This window comes from Aotus nancymaae, unplaced genomic scaffold, assembly GCF_030222135.1.
Source record: "Aotus nancymaae isolate 86718 unplaced genomic scaffold, 86718_ANA_hifiasm-v0.15.2.pri h1tg000014l, whole genome shotgun sequence".
In the NCBI taxonomy this organism is placed as follows: Eukaryota; Metazoa; Chordata; class Mammalia; order Primates; family Aotidae; genus Aotus; species Aotus nancymaae.
Window position 1 is genome coordinate 101,960,288 of NW_026988425.1, and position 18,643 is coordinate 101,978,930.

Genomic DNA, 18,643 nt, shown 5'->3' on the forward strand with positions numbered 1-18,643 from the left:
ACTGTAGCCACCATTGTAGGAGTCTCATAAAGTGAAACTGCATTATAATTTCAGCAGTGTGAAGAGAAACTGAAGGTTTCAACAAAATGAAACCCTGTAACTATAGATATCAAGCTCTATGTTCCCTGAAAGTGGCTTTACAGCATATAAAACCAACCTTCCTTTCTGCAATTAAACCGGAACAAGATAGATGTGTCTCATTCCTTGACGTAATGGCCTTGAAGCATCTTAATGGAAATACTCTAATAAAAGTTTATCTGAAATACTGACCAATACTTTATCTCTGGCTGCAGTGAGAATGGTGGGCAGCAGCCTTCAGCATTCAGCCTTATCGAAAAAGAAACTTCAGTGTCAAAACTTGGCAATGAAGAAATCAGGATGAACTGTGAGAACCGTGAGCAAAAGAAAAACACAATTACTTCTAGGCTGAGCCCCTCACCTCACAATTTCAGAGGAGTAGTCTGTCATTTCTCAGCCAAAAGGTCTTCTGAAGACCTGATACCTTTGTCAAACCATCTATGGTGGCTAGAAGATGAATAGACTAGTCTCCAATTTCTGTTCTCTGAGGGGCATGTGAAAGAGAACAGGACATTGCTGTACTTCTCACGCTGGAACTGAGTCCTTTAAAAAGAAAATCGTTTTTTAATTTCTAAAAGAAAGGGAAATATTTGAGCAACTATAAGGAAAATCCTAAGCAGTATTCAGAGGGAAAAGCACCCCCAGGAAACGCACCCACTTGCCACCTCTTAGCGTTAATGTGACACTTTCAGCATGGATGGAAACCTGAATTTCATTTCTCTCGCAGTATCTTCCATTTCCGCAGGAATCGTGACCTTTCCAAGCTTCGCCTCCCATAATGACTGTATTCCACAAACTTCAGGCCCAATTCACACATATATATTCTATTCTCCAACCCTGTCCCCTCAACGGGAGACTAGGGTTTGACTGATTCTCCTTTCCTGTCAATGCAGTCAGGGGACAAGATGGTGCTCAAGGTATGCAAACAAACGATAATCAGGCCACCTTTATCTTAAAGAAAACCGTGAGGTTTGGGAGATGTTCTGTAGTTACTTTCCTGTCCAAAATGGTTGCCTAATATCTTTAGCTTTATTTACTGAAGGGGAAAGCAGGCACAGTGTACACTGAAATTTAGCAGCCCAAAATGAAATTCCATCACTAAATTCATCTTCTGTTGTTCACTTTTTCCTGGAAATATCATCTTCTTTTAGTGCTGTGATCTGACCAGAAAAGCCATCTCTATTTAAATGACAGTCACTATTATTGGACTTTAGAAATTCACTCAGTTGTGGGTCAGGGCCGTGGACTTTTGAGTAAGTCCTTGTTTGAGTTGGCCTCACTTTGAATCTGTTACCAGCTACTGGTTATGCAACCTTGGACAAGTTATGCACCTCCCTAAATCTCAGGTTTTTCAGCTCTAAAATGGCAGCTATGGCAGCTACCCTACAAGCATGTTGGGAAGAGATATTCAGACAATTGTTATAGACAGTGATGCCTGATTATCTGGTAAGTGCTCCATAAATGGTAGGTGTTATTAGCAGCACTAGTATTCAGTTTCTCAGGCCAATGATGTATAAACTAGGCAGGATAGACTGGGGCTAGAATATTCAATGTGTCTTCTGTTTTCTTTTGTTTGTGTTCTACTTTCTGGCAATGAAAGAACATCACTGAGGCTTTCAAAAAAGAAACAGACCCAGTGTTTTTTTTTGTTTGTTTTGTTTTTTTATGTATTCAACTGGTGCCCTCTTTGTTTGGCTATGCACACACTGTCTCAGTGAATAATAAAAATTCTATAATGTTTTCACTCGACTTCTGCCTCTTGGCAGCCATGGCCAAAATCACCCTGCAGCTGTCATTTACAACAGGGATCCCCAGCCAGTCACATGGAGCCACCCTGCTGTGAGGGGCAGCTGCTCAAGAGTATTTCAAGCAGGAAAGTGACAGAGCCAGATGCTATCAGGAATCCCTCAATGAGTTCCAGGCATTAGAAAACAGTAAGCCTCCCTCCCCAAAAGGATAGGGACTCCTGCTTCCAACCCATGCCAGGCAGCTAACCATATGATCTTTCTGAGATCTTGTTAATTACAACAGTGAAATGATGAAAAATAAAGGCCCAGATACTTTACTGTGCCCAGAGACCTACAAAATTAGGTCCTACAAAACCACTGAAAGACCTACAAAAACCACTGAAGCACAGTTATACGGTTTCAGGGAAAGGTAGTCTGTTATGACATCCTTTAAACCTTCCTAACAGGAGTTTAGAAATTTTAAATGCAATCATATACGTGATAATAATGCATAACTTGAACATACATACAATGTTCTCAAATATATAACACACATTCTCTCTTTAAAACACTCTGAATCCAATAACCTATTTGGGAAATCCAGGATCCTGGAGTTTTCCTCATATTCTTCCTCCACTAGAATGGCCAGATGTCCAGAAAAGCATTTTGAGAAATGCTAGTTCTTGGACTGTTAACAGGTGTTACTCAAAAGGTATGCCTAAACTTACCCAGGTGAAATCAAATTAAATACTCTATGATCCTTTATCTCCAGACACTCAGAGCTTTTATATGCTAATGTGCCCTGTGTATAGCATTTCCTAAATATGTTTGATCAGGGAGTATGTATGTGTGTGTAGAAATGGTAGAAACATGTTTTCTTTGCAATGCACTTTAGGAAAGGGAGCCCTGTACTATGAGCAGCTTGAGGCCAAGAACAAAATTTTATTTTTTGCTATTACTAGACCCTAGCACAATGCTTGTCATGGAGTAGGTATTTAATGTTTGTTGAATCAATTAATGAATGCTAAGGTGATTTCTCAAATCTACCTTTAGATACTTATGCAGCGTGGGGGAGAAAATATCTCCCGATCAGGCCAAAATAGTGAATGCTAAGACATGTCAACTAATGGAGAGGATAATTAATCTTACAGTAATATTAAGGATAATTTTAAAAACTTCCGATATCATTTCAGGAAACAAGAGCATAGTGAGCTACGTTCTAGTAGAACAGAAATTATTTTATTATAAGAAATTCAATAGACGAGGCTTTGCAAGTGAGTGAGTAGAATATCATCTTCTACCTGCCTATACACTGGTGATAGGAATTACCTAAAGAACTACCCTGCCCCATGGTAGGGTATCTCCTTATTTGTCTTCTCTCATTTCACCAGGAGCACACAACAAAGGTGGAACGGGTTCTCAGGCATGATTGTCCTGCTAATTTCTAATGAATAGATTCTGGTGCAAGGAGAGTGAACAGCCTGAAGAAAGTACATTTCTGTACTTGAGCTCCCTTTTTATGGCCCTGACACACCATGAGGGTCACACCACACACCAGCCACTGCTGCCCCTAGCTCAGCCCTTCCCTAACCCACAGTCAGTATAAAGACAAGCTGAACCACTCCTTGCAGGCTGTGTGGATGAGGAGTGTCCCACCAAGTCACTGCAGATGTGATAAGGAATCCCACATGAGCTGCCAGGATACCGGTTGCCAAGCCTAGCCCCTTCCTCCCATGGAGACATACGAGGATGCTGGAGAGGAAAGCTGAGGACCTGTTCACCCCTGGCAGGGTGGTTGATACAAGGAGATACAACATTTTCCCCATATGATGGGAGAACATCAAACAACTGGATAGTTGACTGTGCTGGAGACAATGTGGGGCTATAGGCACTCTCATGCATGTCAGTAGAAATCTTGATAATAAGAAATGATATATCAGTTTATGTTGTCCTGGGCACTGTTTTAAGCACTTTACATGCATTTACACTTTTAATCCTCAGAACAACTCATGAGGTAGATACTAATCACCCTCATTTTAGAGATGTGGAAACTGAGGCACAGAAAAGGGAAGTAACTCTATCAAAGTCACATGGCTAGTAAGTTGTAGTACAGTCTCTTCAGAGGACATTCTACAAATTTAAAATTTTTAAATGTTCCTACCACTTCCGTATAGCTAGCTTAGGGAAACACTAGCAAATGTATATAAGGAAGTATGTAAGGATGTTAATTGTAGCAAAATTGGAAACAATCTAATGTTTATAATGGAATGACCAAGTAAAAGTTGCCATATTCGCATAATAGAGTACCACGGAATAACTCAAAGGGATGAAATACATGTGGACAGGGAATGATCGAAAAACTTTTATTGAGTGAATAAAGTAAGTTTAAGTACGATGCATTATTGTATAGTTCCATTTACAGAAAGCCCAACCAAAAAAAAGTAATATATATTATCTGTGTGTTGAGAGAGATATGCCAATCTTGTTAGTGGGGCAGGAGCAGACACCAAAATTAATAGTGGTAGTCAATGGAGATATTACCTTTCGAATTAATGTTCTGTTTATTTTTGAAAAGAATATATACACGTATTACTTGTAGAATTAAAAACCCATACAAAGTAAAAAACAATCAAATGGTCCATCAGGAAAAGTTAAACAAAACACGAAACAAACCAAGTAAACAAGGAGACGAACCAAATAAAGCAGTTGAGCTTAGCTTTCCATCACCATGATTTTTGGACTTGCCTAATGCACACATAAAGGAGATCCTTCTAGTTTTATCCTTTCACTCATTTTCTGAAAATTTCACATTTTTATCATTCATTTTCTTCAAATCTTATATTATTTATTCTGAGAATAGGCTGGTCAAGAATTGTTGGCAGACTGGTAAATTAACTACATTCTGTGTTTAAGGCAAAGAAAGTGTTATTTGCATAAAGTCAGATAATTCAGTTGCAATTTTTCAGTATACTTTTAAATCTCTGGCAGAATATCTATAATCAAGCAAAGTTTCCTCTTCTATGCCAGCAGTTGCTGCATTTTAAGTGCTTTCCTAGGGATTCTATGTTGCCAAAAAATACAATTACTTTTCAGTTACTTCAGAAAACTTTTAAACAAACTCTAAGAAAATGTCAGAATCCGAAATAAGACTCTACAAAGAAACTTGTTTCAATCACATCCATTTTGGCTGCGTGGTGCAAGCTTGGTGATTCCATCTTGATAGATTGTGTTTCATTTGCCTTGTAAGCACCATGTAATTTATGTCTAGAGCTGAATTCTATCAGAGGAAATCTGAGCTCTGCAGGATTTGCTGTCGGGCTTCTCTTTGTGTAGGTTACCCCGTGAAGGTCTAGGATCTGTCTTCTGGTCGAGTCCGGTGTTTTCTTAGATCAGCTGCACACATGGCTATAAATACAATCAAGTCTCTGAACTGATCTCACATAATTACAAAGAGGCAGTGGGCATTAGAGACTTCTAACAAGCTTTCAAAATTTCTGAAATAGCTGTAGACTTCTATTTTCTATGACGATTTTCAAACTGGAAGACCACTGTCTCTGGAAATGTGGGGAAAACTGAGATTGAGTGCATACTGTGTGCTACTAATGCTATTTCAAATTATCTTATCTTATTTACCACACTTCTACAGCGTTGGCATTCTTCTTTCCATTTTCCAAGATGGGACACTGAGGTGCTAAGAAGTTTAGTCATATGACATAATACAAACAATGTATTATGTGTCAGAGACAGAATTTGAACCTGGATTTGTGTAAATCCTATGTCGCGACTCGTTCCACTAAATAGCCAAGAAGTATTACATTAATTTAGTCAATCCATTGAGATGGTATTTGAGATACTGTTGAGCTATTCTGTTCAATAGGAAGTGATCAGAATAATCTACTTACTTTCTTAGTATGCGCAACCCTAATTGAGGACCAGGCCAGGGGAGAATGTGTACAGGACTGTTTTCGTGCCTGTGATTTCAATACACTCATACACCTTACAATGTAGGAGACTGAATTCAGGCAGCCACCACGGGAGACCACCTGAAGCAGTTACATTGGCATTGGGAAAGTGTGGCTAATTCAGGTGAAGCCCATGGTGTTCATTTTTCATGCTGCACCACACTGAAGTGGGATGGATTTCTTTCAGCCACAGCAGTCCTCGCTATCACCTGCCACTCCTATCAACTGTCCCTGTTTGCTCCCACAAGCATCAATTGCCCAGAGTGTGGGCTGCTTGATCTCATTATCAGAGGAAAGCAAACAGTAGTTGCAAAGGAAGAATGTGTCCTCCTTGTCCCCTTAAAGCCATGACAATCAATGGCAGTCAAAGTCTTCAATAACAAGCCCAAGGCCACATTGGCAGAACCTGAAGCTCTTATCAGGCCTGAAACTGCTGCTTCCTGCCAGAGGAGAGACTTGAAACAGCTCAGAAGAAAGTGCAAAGGATGGAGTGATTCATTAACTCACCCTTTCTCTCTCAGTAGCAACTGTGGCTCTGCTCTGCCTGGTGAGGGCATTCAGTTTAGCATAAAACTGAACATCCTTTAAGGAGCTTTTGGGCACTTTAACATTCCAGGCATTTTATTAAAGTATTTATTTATGACATTTACAACGTGCCAGGTACAGTTTTAGGTACTTAATGGATATTCACCGAGGGGAAAATAAAAACAGCGAATAACCACTAAAAGCCATTCATGAAAATAATCAAACTAATACACATTTGAGTTTGTGCTACAATTGTGACTATATAAGATATGTATGCACCAGGCCCAAGAAGGCAATAGCAGATACACAACTGAAAATAATTATATTGGTATCCAGAAAGAAAATTGACTTTTTCAACTTTTCAAAAACTTTCATTTGATGTTGATTTTATAATTTAAAGAAAACAAACATATAAAAATAGTAGTTAAGTAAGGCTCCCCAGGTAACTTGTTTGAGCTGTATGTTGTGAGGGTTTCTGATTTTTCTGTTGTAGTGGTGTGCAGTTTTTTTCTAATTTTAATTAGGAACTTGGATTATCTGAGTATTGGAACTTAGTGTCATTTGGAATAAGAGCTGGGGATGGTTGTAGTAATAAATACATAAAAAAAGAAAAATCTAGCTTCTCAAAGAAGCACTTATTGAGTTTTGATGTTCATTTGTTATATTGTCAAATTGTAATTTCTAATTATGGGGAGGGAGAAGTGGATACTGTAGTCAAGAATTACAAAATGTATCCTCATATACTGATGTCTAATTTTTCAAGACATTGTTGTAGAAACCATCCCAGGTTCTCAAAATTTACAAGAATGTATTGTTTCAGAAGAGCCTTTATGCGTATGTCAGTTATGCTGTTTAACCAGTCAAACATTACTTGAGTGTTATTGGCAAATAGACGATGATAAACTATTATATTGGAATTTTGCGCTTTCTCTCCTTTACCATCATCTTTTCATCTGTGTGAATAGCAGCGGCTATGAGATCATCCTTGAGGCTAAATGCCGTCTTGTCTAGGTTGTTGGTCTTCTTTTTGTAATTTGTTTAACAAGCAAAGATCTTGTACTGTTTTATTTATATATTTTGTATTAATGAAAGAATCAATATATTGTCACCACCAACTCATTTGACCAATTTCTCATTATGAATTTGCAACATTTTCTGACTATTAGATGCCTTCAAGCATTACATAAACAATTTCCAACTGAGCAGGTCTTTGGGAACTTTTATGTAGCAAACATTACTTTTAGTATTTTTTACTTCCTTCAGCGTGTAGAAATTTTTGTGCTACCCCTGAAAACAATCTGGCGGTTAATTTTACTGCATCTAGAAAGAATTCAGTCTCATACCGTGGTTAAAATAAATAAATAAAATGTACAAAATGAGAAGCATTTCCATGATGAGTAATTTCACACATGCTGCTAAGTACTGCAGAGTATTGCCAAGTCTAGCCTTTAATCTCTATGGGAAGCCATACAGCTGTAAACCCTTATTTGCTGTCAAATGTCTTTTGCAAGGTTATTAGAAAAGATGGGGGACCAGAAATCCTTCCATGTTACCTTACTTTATTTTTTGACTGGATTTTATTATCATTTCCCCTTTATATCTGTTGATAGCTCAACATGTGCATATTTCACCAGCCTCAGGCAAAGTTATGAGATAGGATTCACGAGGCTTTGGTGTTTTCCCTGCTCTGCCTTCTGGGCCCTCGCCTGCATTCTCTCCCCGCAAGTTTCTCACTTCCTGAACCCAGGCCCTGCTCTCTGTCCAATCTACTTACTGGCAATTTTAAGGGTGTATTTTCAGCTAAATGCAGACCAAAGTGGTTCATTCGTGGATCACTGTGTTTTGTCTCCCAGCTAAGAATCTCATGCGATAAAACTTCGGCTTACTGAAGTGGTCCATCTCCTGGAGTGGGGATCGTACTTCTATATCTTCGGCAGGCTCTAAATTTGCTTCAGCCTGTCTTTTTGCAAGACTCAACAGACATGCTTTGGAATATTACTGCATTTCTTTGCCCTGACTTCTATCCCTCTGGGCTGAAACTCAAAACTACTGTGCAGTTTGATGTTACCTTCCTAGTACTGGAAACAGTTCCTGAAATCCTTTAGAACTTGTAAGAAATAATAATTTCCACTGTTAACTATGTGAGGAGGGTAGGATGAGTGGAGTGGGGAATGGTTTCAGTGGTGGGCTGAGCCTGGAGAACTGATTGTTAAAGTTTCAGGAATTTTGTGAGCCAGTTCCCATCACCTTGATAGCTTACAATCAGCCACAGGTGGGAGAATTTACACGATGATCTGGCAAACTAGCTACACAAACTAGCTGCCCCCAACCTCTAGTCAGCGTGGGAAGAGCCAGGATTGGTATGAAAAGCAGTGATGCTGCTTCCTCACCACACTGTGAGCTCAGCGTGTCTAGTTGGCCTGCATCCATGTTTCTCACTCTTGGACCACCCCCCTTGCTTCACACATGTTAAGCATTCATTAAGAATTTGTTGAATGAATGAATGAATGAATGAGTTTGAGACAGAAGAGTTTTTTTACACGGTGTGTACTATTTGTTCTCATCTTTGCCAAAATGTCAAAAACTCAAGGCCTCTTCTCTCCTTGCTCCTGTTCGCCTATTTAGAAGTTCCCATGGTTAATTACCTACTTGCCTACGACGTCTATCATTCTTTTATTTCTGGAACTAGAGTTAACTATCCACTGAATTGTCCCCTTGCTCACGCATATCCTCCAGAATATATTCTAATAAGGTTAGGAAGAAAGAATAAAGGAATCTTAACTTTTCAGAAAACCCTGTTTCTAGTCTCAGTTCGGCCACATGATATCCTTGTGACCTCAGAGAACTGCAGCCTCTAAGATCCTCAGTGCCTTCATGGGTAAGTGAAAATGTTATTACTGCTATGCTCACCTCAGGTGGGCTCCTGAGGGTCAAAGGGGTTGGTGCATATGACAGGGCTTTGTAGACTATAAAGTGCTCCACAAATGTTAGTTCTTGTTAAAAGTAGACAGATGCAACGAAGTATCTTTGACTTCACAAACAGCAAGTTAGTTGAAATTCACCTCTATGATTGTAAGCAAGACTGAACTTTTCTGAGTTTCTGTTTCTTCATCCTCAAAATGGGAATAATACCTACTAACACTCAAAGTTGTGAGAGTTCAGTGAAACAATGTCAGGTTCCCAATAATCTCTTCCCTTTTCTGATTTCCCAGCTCAAATGTCTTTGTGATGGGATTAGCATATTGTTACTGGTCCATCCTTAAATTTCCCCTGTCCTCAAGAAAGAAAATTTATGTATTATCATTGTTTGTGTGTGCAGGCTCTGGAGTAGGACCACCTGGCTTCAGTCCCGGCTCTGCACTTGCTAATGCTATGATCTTGAGCAAGCCATTGAGCTTCTCTCGGCCTCCGTTATCTTTATAGGGAATAGTACCTCACTGAACGAAAAACCATGCCAGTTTATCTGTAATAGGACTTTCAGTGCTGAAATCAGGAATGTCCTAACCAAAGAGGGATGAGCTGGTGACCCTATTACCTACCTCACAGGATTGCAATGAGGATGAGAGGAGTTATAAATGTGAAGTGCTTTGAACAACACCTGCAGTTAGTATTATGTCTCACTATTATTTCTCCAGAAACATTCCTTTGTTCCAAAAATTGAATAGTGGGTTTAAGAGCAAGTGACAAATCACAGCAAAGACAGAGAGGCCTCCTTAGAACCACTCATCCAAGCCCAGGCACAGCCACCTCCCCAGGGCCTGCTGCTGACACTGTTCTGAATCATTCATCCTCTGCTTTCCAGGGTCATATGCAGAGGGGAACCATCTCACCTGCTGGCCTTGTCTACAGCCATGACTGTCCTTCTGCTCATTTTGAAGAGAGAGGTTGGAGGAAAAAAAAGAAAACAACTATCTGATTGTTTGATACTTCTTGTGAGGATTGGCCAAGCCCTAGAGGGTGAGGGGAGGTGAAGCCAGGGTTGAGCTTCAACTCCCTGCCTTCCCAATCCTGCTTCTGAACAGGCTTCACTGGAGGTCATGGGGTTTATTACTGATGCTGTATATTGAACATGATTGAGGGGACTTGACATATTAATTCTGTGCTTCTCCCTGGGTCTGAAATCGCACTGCCTGGAGTCCAGTCCCGCATCTGCCTCTGCGAGGTAGGTGACCTTGGATTTGTTATTTAACTTCTCAGTTCCTTCATCTGTAACACAGGGAATAATAAAAACAGGACCAACACCATAAAAGCTGTATTAAATGAGATAATTAATGTCAGAATTTTCTCAGAGCTGGCCTAGTATGGTAAACTAGGTAAAACTATGGTAAACTATAGTGAATTATATATATATAGTCACCTAGGAAAATGATGACTCTATGATGTTTCATTGGTATGCCTATGTTTCCAAATGCTAATATCTTCCTTTTAGATAACTAAACTTACATATAAAATTTATTCACTTATTTTAGCCATCCCTTTGAAATTAGAATGTTAAAATTATGATAATATTTTTCTAGGCCTAATGTTGAAATGAAAATCCTGTGTGGTTTCTTTGCTTTGTTAAGAGTTTGTTTGCTTATTGTCAATAACCAATAAGAATTTAAAATCTGAGCTTCCAAAAACTGGTTCCAGAAATTAGGTTTTAGTGTGTCATCAATTCTCTCAGAAAGAATGCCAGAAATAAACATCAAACAATAAAGTTATATCTTGCATGTTTAATTGCTTAACATGTTTACCAAAATCACTCTTTTCAGACCGATAAAATTCTTGATCCTCTCTCTTATCAGTGTTTCCAAAGCAGTTTTAATTGTGACAAGGCAATCAAACAATGTCCTAAGTTCCTCATTCTATTTTCCCTACCTTAGTGCTCCTCTGGGGTTGATTCCTTCATACTCCCTGGTATGTTTCCATGCAGATGATTTTATGTTTGGAAGCACAACACAAGGCAAGGCTTTTGCCTTTAGATATGCTGTTGCTGCCAGAATTCCCTCTGAGCTCCCTTTTCCATCGTTTCCAAACAAAATAACAGGGTCATCCAAGGATCTTTATTAAAGCATTGGGGCCAAGATTGTACCACCAAGAACAGCTCTCTGGACTCACTTTTTTATACAATCTGGTTCCTCTATAACAAGCTTTCAGGTTATGTCGGTGGGATGATTCACAAAGGGAAAGAATCTTCTGGCTTCCTGATGCGTTGTCTTCAGAGTTCACTGATGTGCAGTGTGAATCCAGTGTTTTGGTATACATAACCTAAAATGCAAACGATTCTATATAGTGACCTTTGCCTAACTGTACTGTTCAGAAATATATTTTAAAGGTAATTTGAACAGCTATTCCCATTTCTGCTAGGTCTCTGAATTTCATCTATCCTTATAGACACAGCTTGCAACTTGAAGGTCAAAGAATGTTCATCTCTGAATTTTATGGCATCTAAGTTTAAAAAACTGCACCCATTCATCAAACTTTAGACAAAAAATCTATGTGTACTACCCTATGTAAATTAAACCTCATTTTTAAAAGCGGGGAGGTGGGGATTGATGGGGAGGAATGCCCAAGATCAAGTAATTTAGAACCTCTTCATAGTGGGGCCTGGAATACAGGTATATTTTCAAAAATCTCCAGGTGACTCTAATATGCAATCAGCAGAAAGAACCAATACCCTATGATAAAGGAACATTGAGAGTGGTTTAGGTTCAGGGTTTGGGCACTCCTGCAATATCCAGATGTATCTATGTCTCCCAGCACTGGCCTCCTCCCTCAACCTCAATTAGTATGCTACAGAAGCTCCAATAATGCCATTTCCTTTTAAGCTGGTTGCCACCCTTCTAAACCTCTCCATCTAGACCTTCTAGAACTTTTATTAGGTATGATTTTGTGAAAGGTATTTATGAAGTGACAATGACCCCAGACTCTCTCCTCCTCTCATGACTAGAATAAACATTGACCTTCTTGTAAAAAAAAAAAAAAAAAAATGCATGAAAAAATTGAGCTTACTCAGGGAGTAAAATTATTTTTTGAATTACAACAAAACAAGTTTGACTCTTTTTCTTGCCTTGCTTCTTTTTTCCTGTCACCACAGGAGCACTTCCCCATGACACATTTAGACCTAAGAAGGAACTGCCAGTTTCACAGAAGAAGGAATGAACATGTTCACCACAGACCACAGGAAGCATGGCTGGCAGCTTCCTGGGCCAACCCAGAAACCAGAAATGTGGCTTGCACCAGGAATGATGGAATAGTTTGTTTCTCTTCCCTCTGTCATGTTTTCGTACTCTACTGGCAGAATTTTCTTTTCTTTTCTCTCTTTTCTTTTCTTTTTTTGGAAAATCAGCATTGTTTATCCCATGTCCTTGATCAGAATGTTCCAGTGAAACTGCTGGTTGCAGAAAAAAGTACAACCTTCACAGTTGACCACTAATACTCCTCAGGCCCACAGCTACTAGTTCTAGCCTCATTTTCCACTATTTATCTGCACTATTTCTTGCTGTCCTTAAGTGAGTTCTTCTCTCTCCCGCCTCACTTCCTTCCCTGTGCCCTAGTCCTGGAATACTTTCTCTCTAAACCTCACTTCTCTTTCTAGTCTTGGTGCCCCCGACCACATCAGCATGGCATAGCCTTTTCCTTTCCTGAAAGTTTAAGCCTGCTTCTACTAGACTGAGCATGAGCTTTGGACTCAGAGAGATCCTCTTTAAAATCCCATGAGCTTCAGCAAGTTCTGTCGTTTTTTATCTTTTAAAAAAGGGAATGATAATAATACTCCTGGGGGTGGATTGCTGTAAGAATTATATGAGATCACATGTGAATGCACTTAGATGATCAATACACAGTTCCCTTCCCTTTACCACTCAAATAGCATTGCTTTCTATTGTGGGTTTTTGAGAGCACATATTACTGTCTCTATAAAAGCCTAGGGTCCTTGAAAACAAGGGCCTTTTAAAAAAATAATTTATTTGAATATTCTCTAACACTAAGAAGAGTGCCTTGCATGTAGTAAGTACAAATATTTTTGATGGCTGAATAAATAAATAAATGAATTTTCTGACCCTCTGTTGGATAAAAAATAATAACATGGATGGGGATATGATGGAGAGAGCCAGTTTACTTAAAATATAGTGCCTTGACAATGGTTACCATTAATGATAATTATGGAAAACACATTAAATAACTTATCCAGTCATATATTAGCCTATTTAGGCTTCCTGGGTGAAAAGAAATGTTGAGTGTTCCATACAACAGCAAAGAGGTACTCAGGATCACGCAAAAATAAATTTCATTGACATTTGATGTTCTTACACTTACAGTGTAAAGAATAAAATAGGCTCTTGTCGTTTCCTTTTAAAAACTTCCCTTTAATAAACTGCCCACTACTGTGTGGTCCAGATGGCTGTTTGGTGTATCAGTGTGAAAGAATGCTTTACATTCCATGAGAATAGAGAGGAAGCACACAAAAGGAGTGCCTTATGGACAATCCAGGCAGAGATAGTGCCTCTCTCACAATAGGACCAATTTTTTTTTAAAAAAATATTCTGTATATAGAAAGGTTATTGCTTCATTATGAGGTGAACTGTTTGACAAAGAGATGATGCCAGAGAGTGCCTATTCCTTAGGAGGAGATCTCTTTGTCCTCTCTCAAGAGAAAAAGAAAAAAGAACTAGATATGATACTTTTGAGTATTTACTGCCAATACTGCTGAAAAAGCACTCATAGTCTTATTAGATACACAAGAACAGACTCGGTTTTATATTGCAAAGTAGAAATGGGTCATTTATTGATGTTTAAGATCCATCAAGACTTGCAGGTAAATTGAGACTCTTGACAGATGACCTTGAAACAAAACAGTGCAACATGATATTTCTCTACCACCAGAAAATAGACATTTGTGACAGCTGAGAAATAGTGACCAGATCTTGAAGTCATTTTTTCCCTCTTAGAGGAATTTGAAATCTAAAACTTAGGACAGAGGTCACATCTTTGCTAGGCTCTTCAAGAGCTTAAAGTAATATCAAGATCCCATAGATAAACAATGACCTCTAATCATTAAGTTTTTAAGGAAAAAATATGTGATAGGATTTAGTGAGAAGTACATCTATAGCATGTTTTAACAAATGCCTCACCATTTCATATGTTTACTCAGTTGTGCCTGTATTTTCATATTTAATATTGATGGAAAATACAGCTTAATGTAAAAGTAGTTGATGTAAATGCATAATAGTACCATAGTTATCTCCCCACCTAGCACTGTTTGGGCACTAAGTATGATGAAAATTAAACGATGCTACTGTTTATTAGCACCTTCAGGAATTTAAAAATCTGGATTATTCTTTCAGGTCTCATAAAACTATTTCAAAAGGGGGGAAATAACTTTTATATTAATGGTATGATATTAGAGCTAATAGATAATAAATTGCACATTTTTTTTTCTTCTAGTGCATTAGATTTGTAGCAGGAAGGAAATTTGAAAGGAAACAAAAGAATAAAATTCTAGGACCCATCACTTTCACCAAGATACAAAACATTTACCAAGAATCAACTGATGTAATGTTATTGTTATCCTCTTTACCAAATATCGAGACTAATGCTAGAGATTTTTTTCCCAGTTTCTCTCTAATCTAAGTCTGACTCTAAAACATAAATGAAGAAAAGTATTTTACAATTCGTTATTTTACTATCTTACTGGAAGAAGGCTTTTGCTGACACCCTGCCTGAAATGGATATCTTTTGCAGCATAAGCTGTGCTTCTGAACTTTTCCTCATGGTGTGTAAGCATAACAGACAGTCAAAAGACAGAGGATACAAAAATGGGGATTCATAGTTTAATGTATGCCCTTTTTCATATTTGTCATTTTTACCACATTGCTATCCTAATCAATGATAGTATAGATGGAAGAATTTTCAAAAAATCTTATATCCCAAACTGGTAAAAATGTATTTGTCCATGTTCTTCCTAATTATCCTAAATCAACACTGTTTTCTAGAAGTTTTCGTTTCTTTATTTCTTTCCTTTTAATCTCCAAGGTACTCTGTAATGGCTTCCATATTGTAAAGATTGTGAATATTGTCATGACAACTAAGGAAACTTTGCCATCAGAAATTATTCAAAATACAATGGAATACTTACTGTGAGGGTTTCTGGTGTTGGCTGAGATTACAAAATGTGCTTTGTGCTTCCCACCTCAATCTAAATCAAAGTTGGACTAATCTGTCTGCTTACATCAGGAAAAAAGTGTTTGCTTTTAATCATTGTGTGGGTGTGGTTGACTGTATTTTAGCAGTAGTAATGATACGTTGAAGGAAAGAATATTTAAAGCAATAAAACCTAATTACTTTTCATGGATGGGAAAGGTAGTGGACATTCAATGGGATAAGCATGCAGTCTGTCTTAAGGGATATGGAGCTTCAGAAACATATACCAAGATTTTAAAAAAATGTGCAAGACTAAACTATCGAATCTAGATTTGCAAGCTTGAATAATAAAACTATAAAGCAAAGCAAGAGGGAATAATTATAAAGATCAAGTGTGTGGCTGCTTTTCTGGGAAGGGAATGACTGTGGTTGAGACAGTTTGCATGGAGAGGCTTTTGAGGTAACCAAGGAGGTGATGGTTAAAAGGACGTTTGTCTTATAATAATTGTTAAGCTATGCATTCACCTAGACTGCTCTATCTGCATTTATTTTACAATAAAGTGATTTTTAAAATGTTAAGGCTATGCAGCTTCAGATTCTGAGCTTAACTCTGTAGGCTATTTATAATCTGGAGGAGGTTTCTTGGATTTTAAGCAATGCCTCTGCCTTTGTATGTCTCAATATTATACTGAGAGGGTTAGAGATCAAAGAGAAAGATTAAGAATTGCCATCAAGACAAAGACAGAAACAAGAAAGTAAAATTTCAATTCAAAATTGTTTTAAAATTAATATTGAAATGTTTGATATAATAATGATACTTTTTCCTAATAGATACATGCTGAAGTATTTATAAATGAAATAATACAGTATCTGAGCTTTGCTTCAGTAATAATTTAGTCAGGGTATATACACAATGAAATACCATCCAGCCTTAAAAAAGAAGGAAATCCTGTCATTTGTAACAACATGGATGAACCTGAAGGACATTATGTTAAGAGAAAGAAGCCAGGCCCAGAAAGACAAGTGCTGCATGGCCTTACCTACACATGAAATCCTAAAAAGTTGAACTTACAAGTTGAGAGTAGAATTACGGTTACCAGGGGCAGGGGAGGAGGGCAGTGGGGAGAAGGTCAAGAGATACAAAGTTTTTTTAAAGAAAAAAAACAGTCTGGGCACAGTGGCTCATGCTTGTAATCCCAGCACTTTGGGAGGCTGAGGCGGGTGGATCACCTGAGGTTGCGAGATCAAGATGAGCCTGACCAACATGGAGAAACCCCATCTCTGCTACAAAAACAAAAAACAAAAAGCTACAAAATTAGCTGGGCGTGGTGGCAGGCGCCTGTAATCCCAGCTACTCAGGAGGCTGAGGCAGCAGAGTTGCTTGAACCCAGGAGGTGGAGGTTGCTGTGAGCTGAGATTGCGCCATTGCACTCCAGCCTGGAAACAAGAGTGAAACTTAGTCTCAAAAAAAAAAAAAGAAAGGAAAAGAAAAAAAAGAATTGCACTTATAGTTGAAACCATGTTGATAACTGGTGAAGCTGCGTTATAGGTACATGAGAGTTCATTATATGATGCTATCTGCTTTTCCATAATAAAATAGTTTTAAAAGTTAAGTCGTCTAAAGTATACAGTAGGAACATACATATTTTAAAAATTGCCTTAGGATACTATAGTCTACATGGGGTTTATGGCATTTTAATCAATTTTATATACCTGAATATGACTATTTGTAAAGATTCTAACTGAGTGATCTTAGAGATTAGTCCTTCATTTGGGACTAGTTCAATTACAAATTAGTGGCTTAATATAATTACCATCAAATAATCCTAAAACTGAAATAAAACAAATCTAAGTGGATGAGCTTGTGGGCATGTTTGCAGTTCCTGGCATTCAGAGAATCTTTGCATTATTGTTAACCCACAATGAGGAAAGGAGACACAAGGAAAGACACAATTAAAATGAAGTAGAGAATTGGATTAATTTCTTAGGCAACTCACGGGAAAATACAAGAGGACAATGATTGGTTGCTTTTTGTCTTCTCAAGATATATCTGTACCATGGAAAGTGAAGTAGTTTGTTTACTCTCACATATCATCATTTATTTAACATAAAATGTTGAAGCTATATATAAATGTGCTATAATTCACAATCTTATGTTCTTCCTGTTAAAATTTTGTTCATTCTTGAGCTAACTCCTCAATGTAAGAAAATATCTATCGTCTGTCTCCATAGTGTGTGTATGTATGTGCATATACATATTTTTCCTGAACAATTTGTGAGTAATATGTACACATCATGCTCTTTACCCCTTATTTTAATGTATATATAATTATAATAGACACTTTTATATACATAACTGCAATTCAACTTCAGTAAATATAACAATGAATTTTACCTAGTCTACCATTTAGATGTCTGTTTTTTCCATTAACACAATAACTAAACATCTTTACAGCATTTTTTTCTTCTAGTATGTGGGGGGTGGGGTTCAGTCTAGAATTAAATATTGCATTTAATTATTAACCTTTCATTAGAATATTTTCACAGGCTTTATTTGTCTTCCATGATATCGATGTTTTTAAAGTACACAAAAATATACAATATTCCTTATTTGGGGTTATTTGATATTTCGTCATGATTTAATTCAAATTATACACTCCTCACTAGAATACCACATAAGCAGTGTTGTGTCTTCTTCAATGTATCACATCTGGAAGCAAATGATGTCTATTTGTCCTTCATTAGTGATATTAATTTTGATGACACAGTGAAGGTGTTACACTATTTGTTCACTATGTAATTATTATTTTTTCCATTGTGACTGATAAGTAACCTGAGACTTGCTTGAAAAACATCCTGCTCCTCATAAAAATTTCCCCTATATTTAGCATTCATTGGTGACTTTTGCCTGAATCAATCTTTGCAAGCAAATAATTATTCAACTCCAGCCTTTCTTCCACATTTGCCGCTTGACACAGTATTCTACTATAAGCAAAAGGCCTCACTTTTTACTTATGGATTTATCTATTAATATTTATTATCAGTATGAATGCATGAACTTCAGTCTTTTAATTTGGTTTATAATTCATTACTATATTCACTTATTTTGTCATTAAAATTTTTCCAGATTTGGCCAGTATCAGCTCCTTCAAGCTGGTCTCCATCTTTTTTTTTTCCTGGTACTTTATTTCTATTATAACAAAGCATTGTAGGCTCATCTTGTACCTA

The 18,643-nt window shown here is 37.7% G+C and overlaps 1 long non-coding RNA gene across 1 annotated transcript; it reads left to right on the forward strand.

Annotated features, from left to right (window-relative positions):
• The first annotated feature begins 1,416 nt into the window (after window positions 1-1,416).
• LOC105731973 (uncharacterized) lies at window positions 1,417-15,063 on the forward strand. Its single transcript, XR_001110861.3, has 3 exons — window positions 1,417-1,524; window positions 10,095-10,454; window positions 12,372-15,063. It is a non-coding gene; the product is annotated as an uncharacterized LOC105731973 (long non-coding RNA).
• The last annotated feature ends 3,580 nt before the right edge of the window (window positions 15,064-18,643 follow it).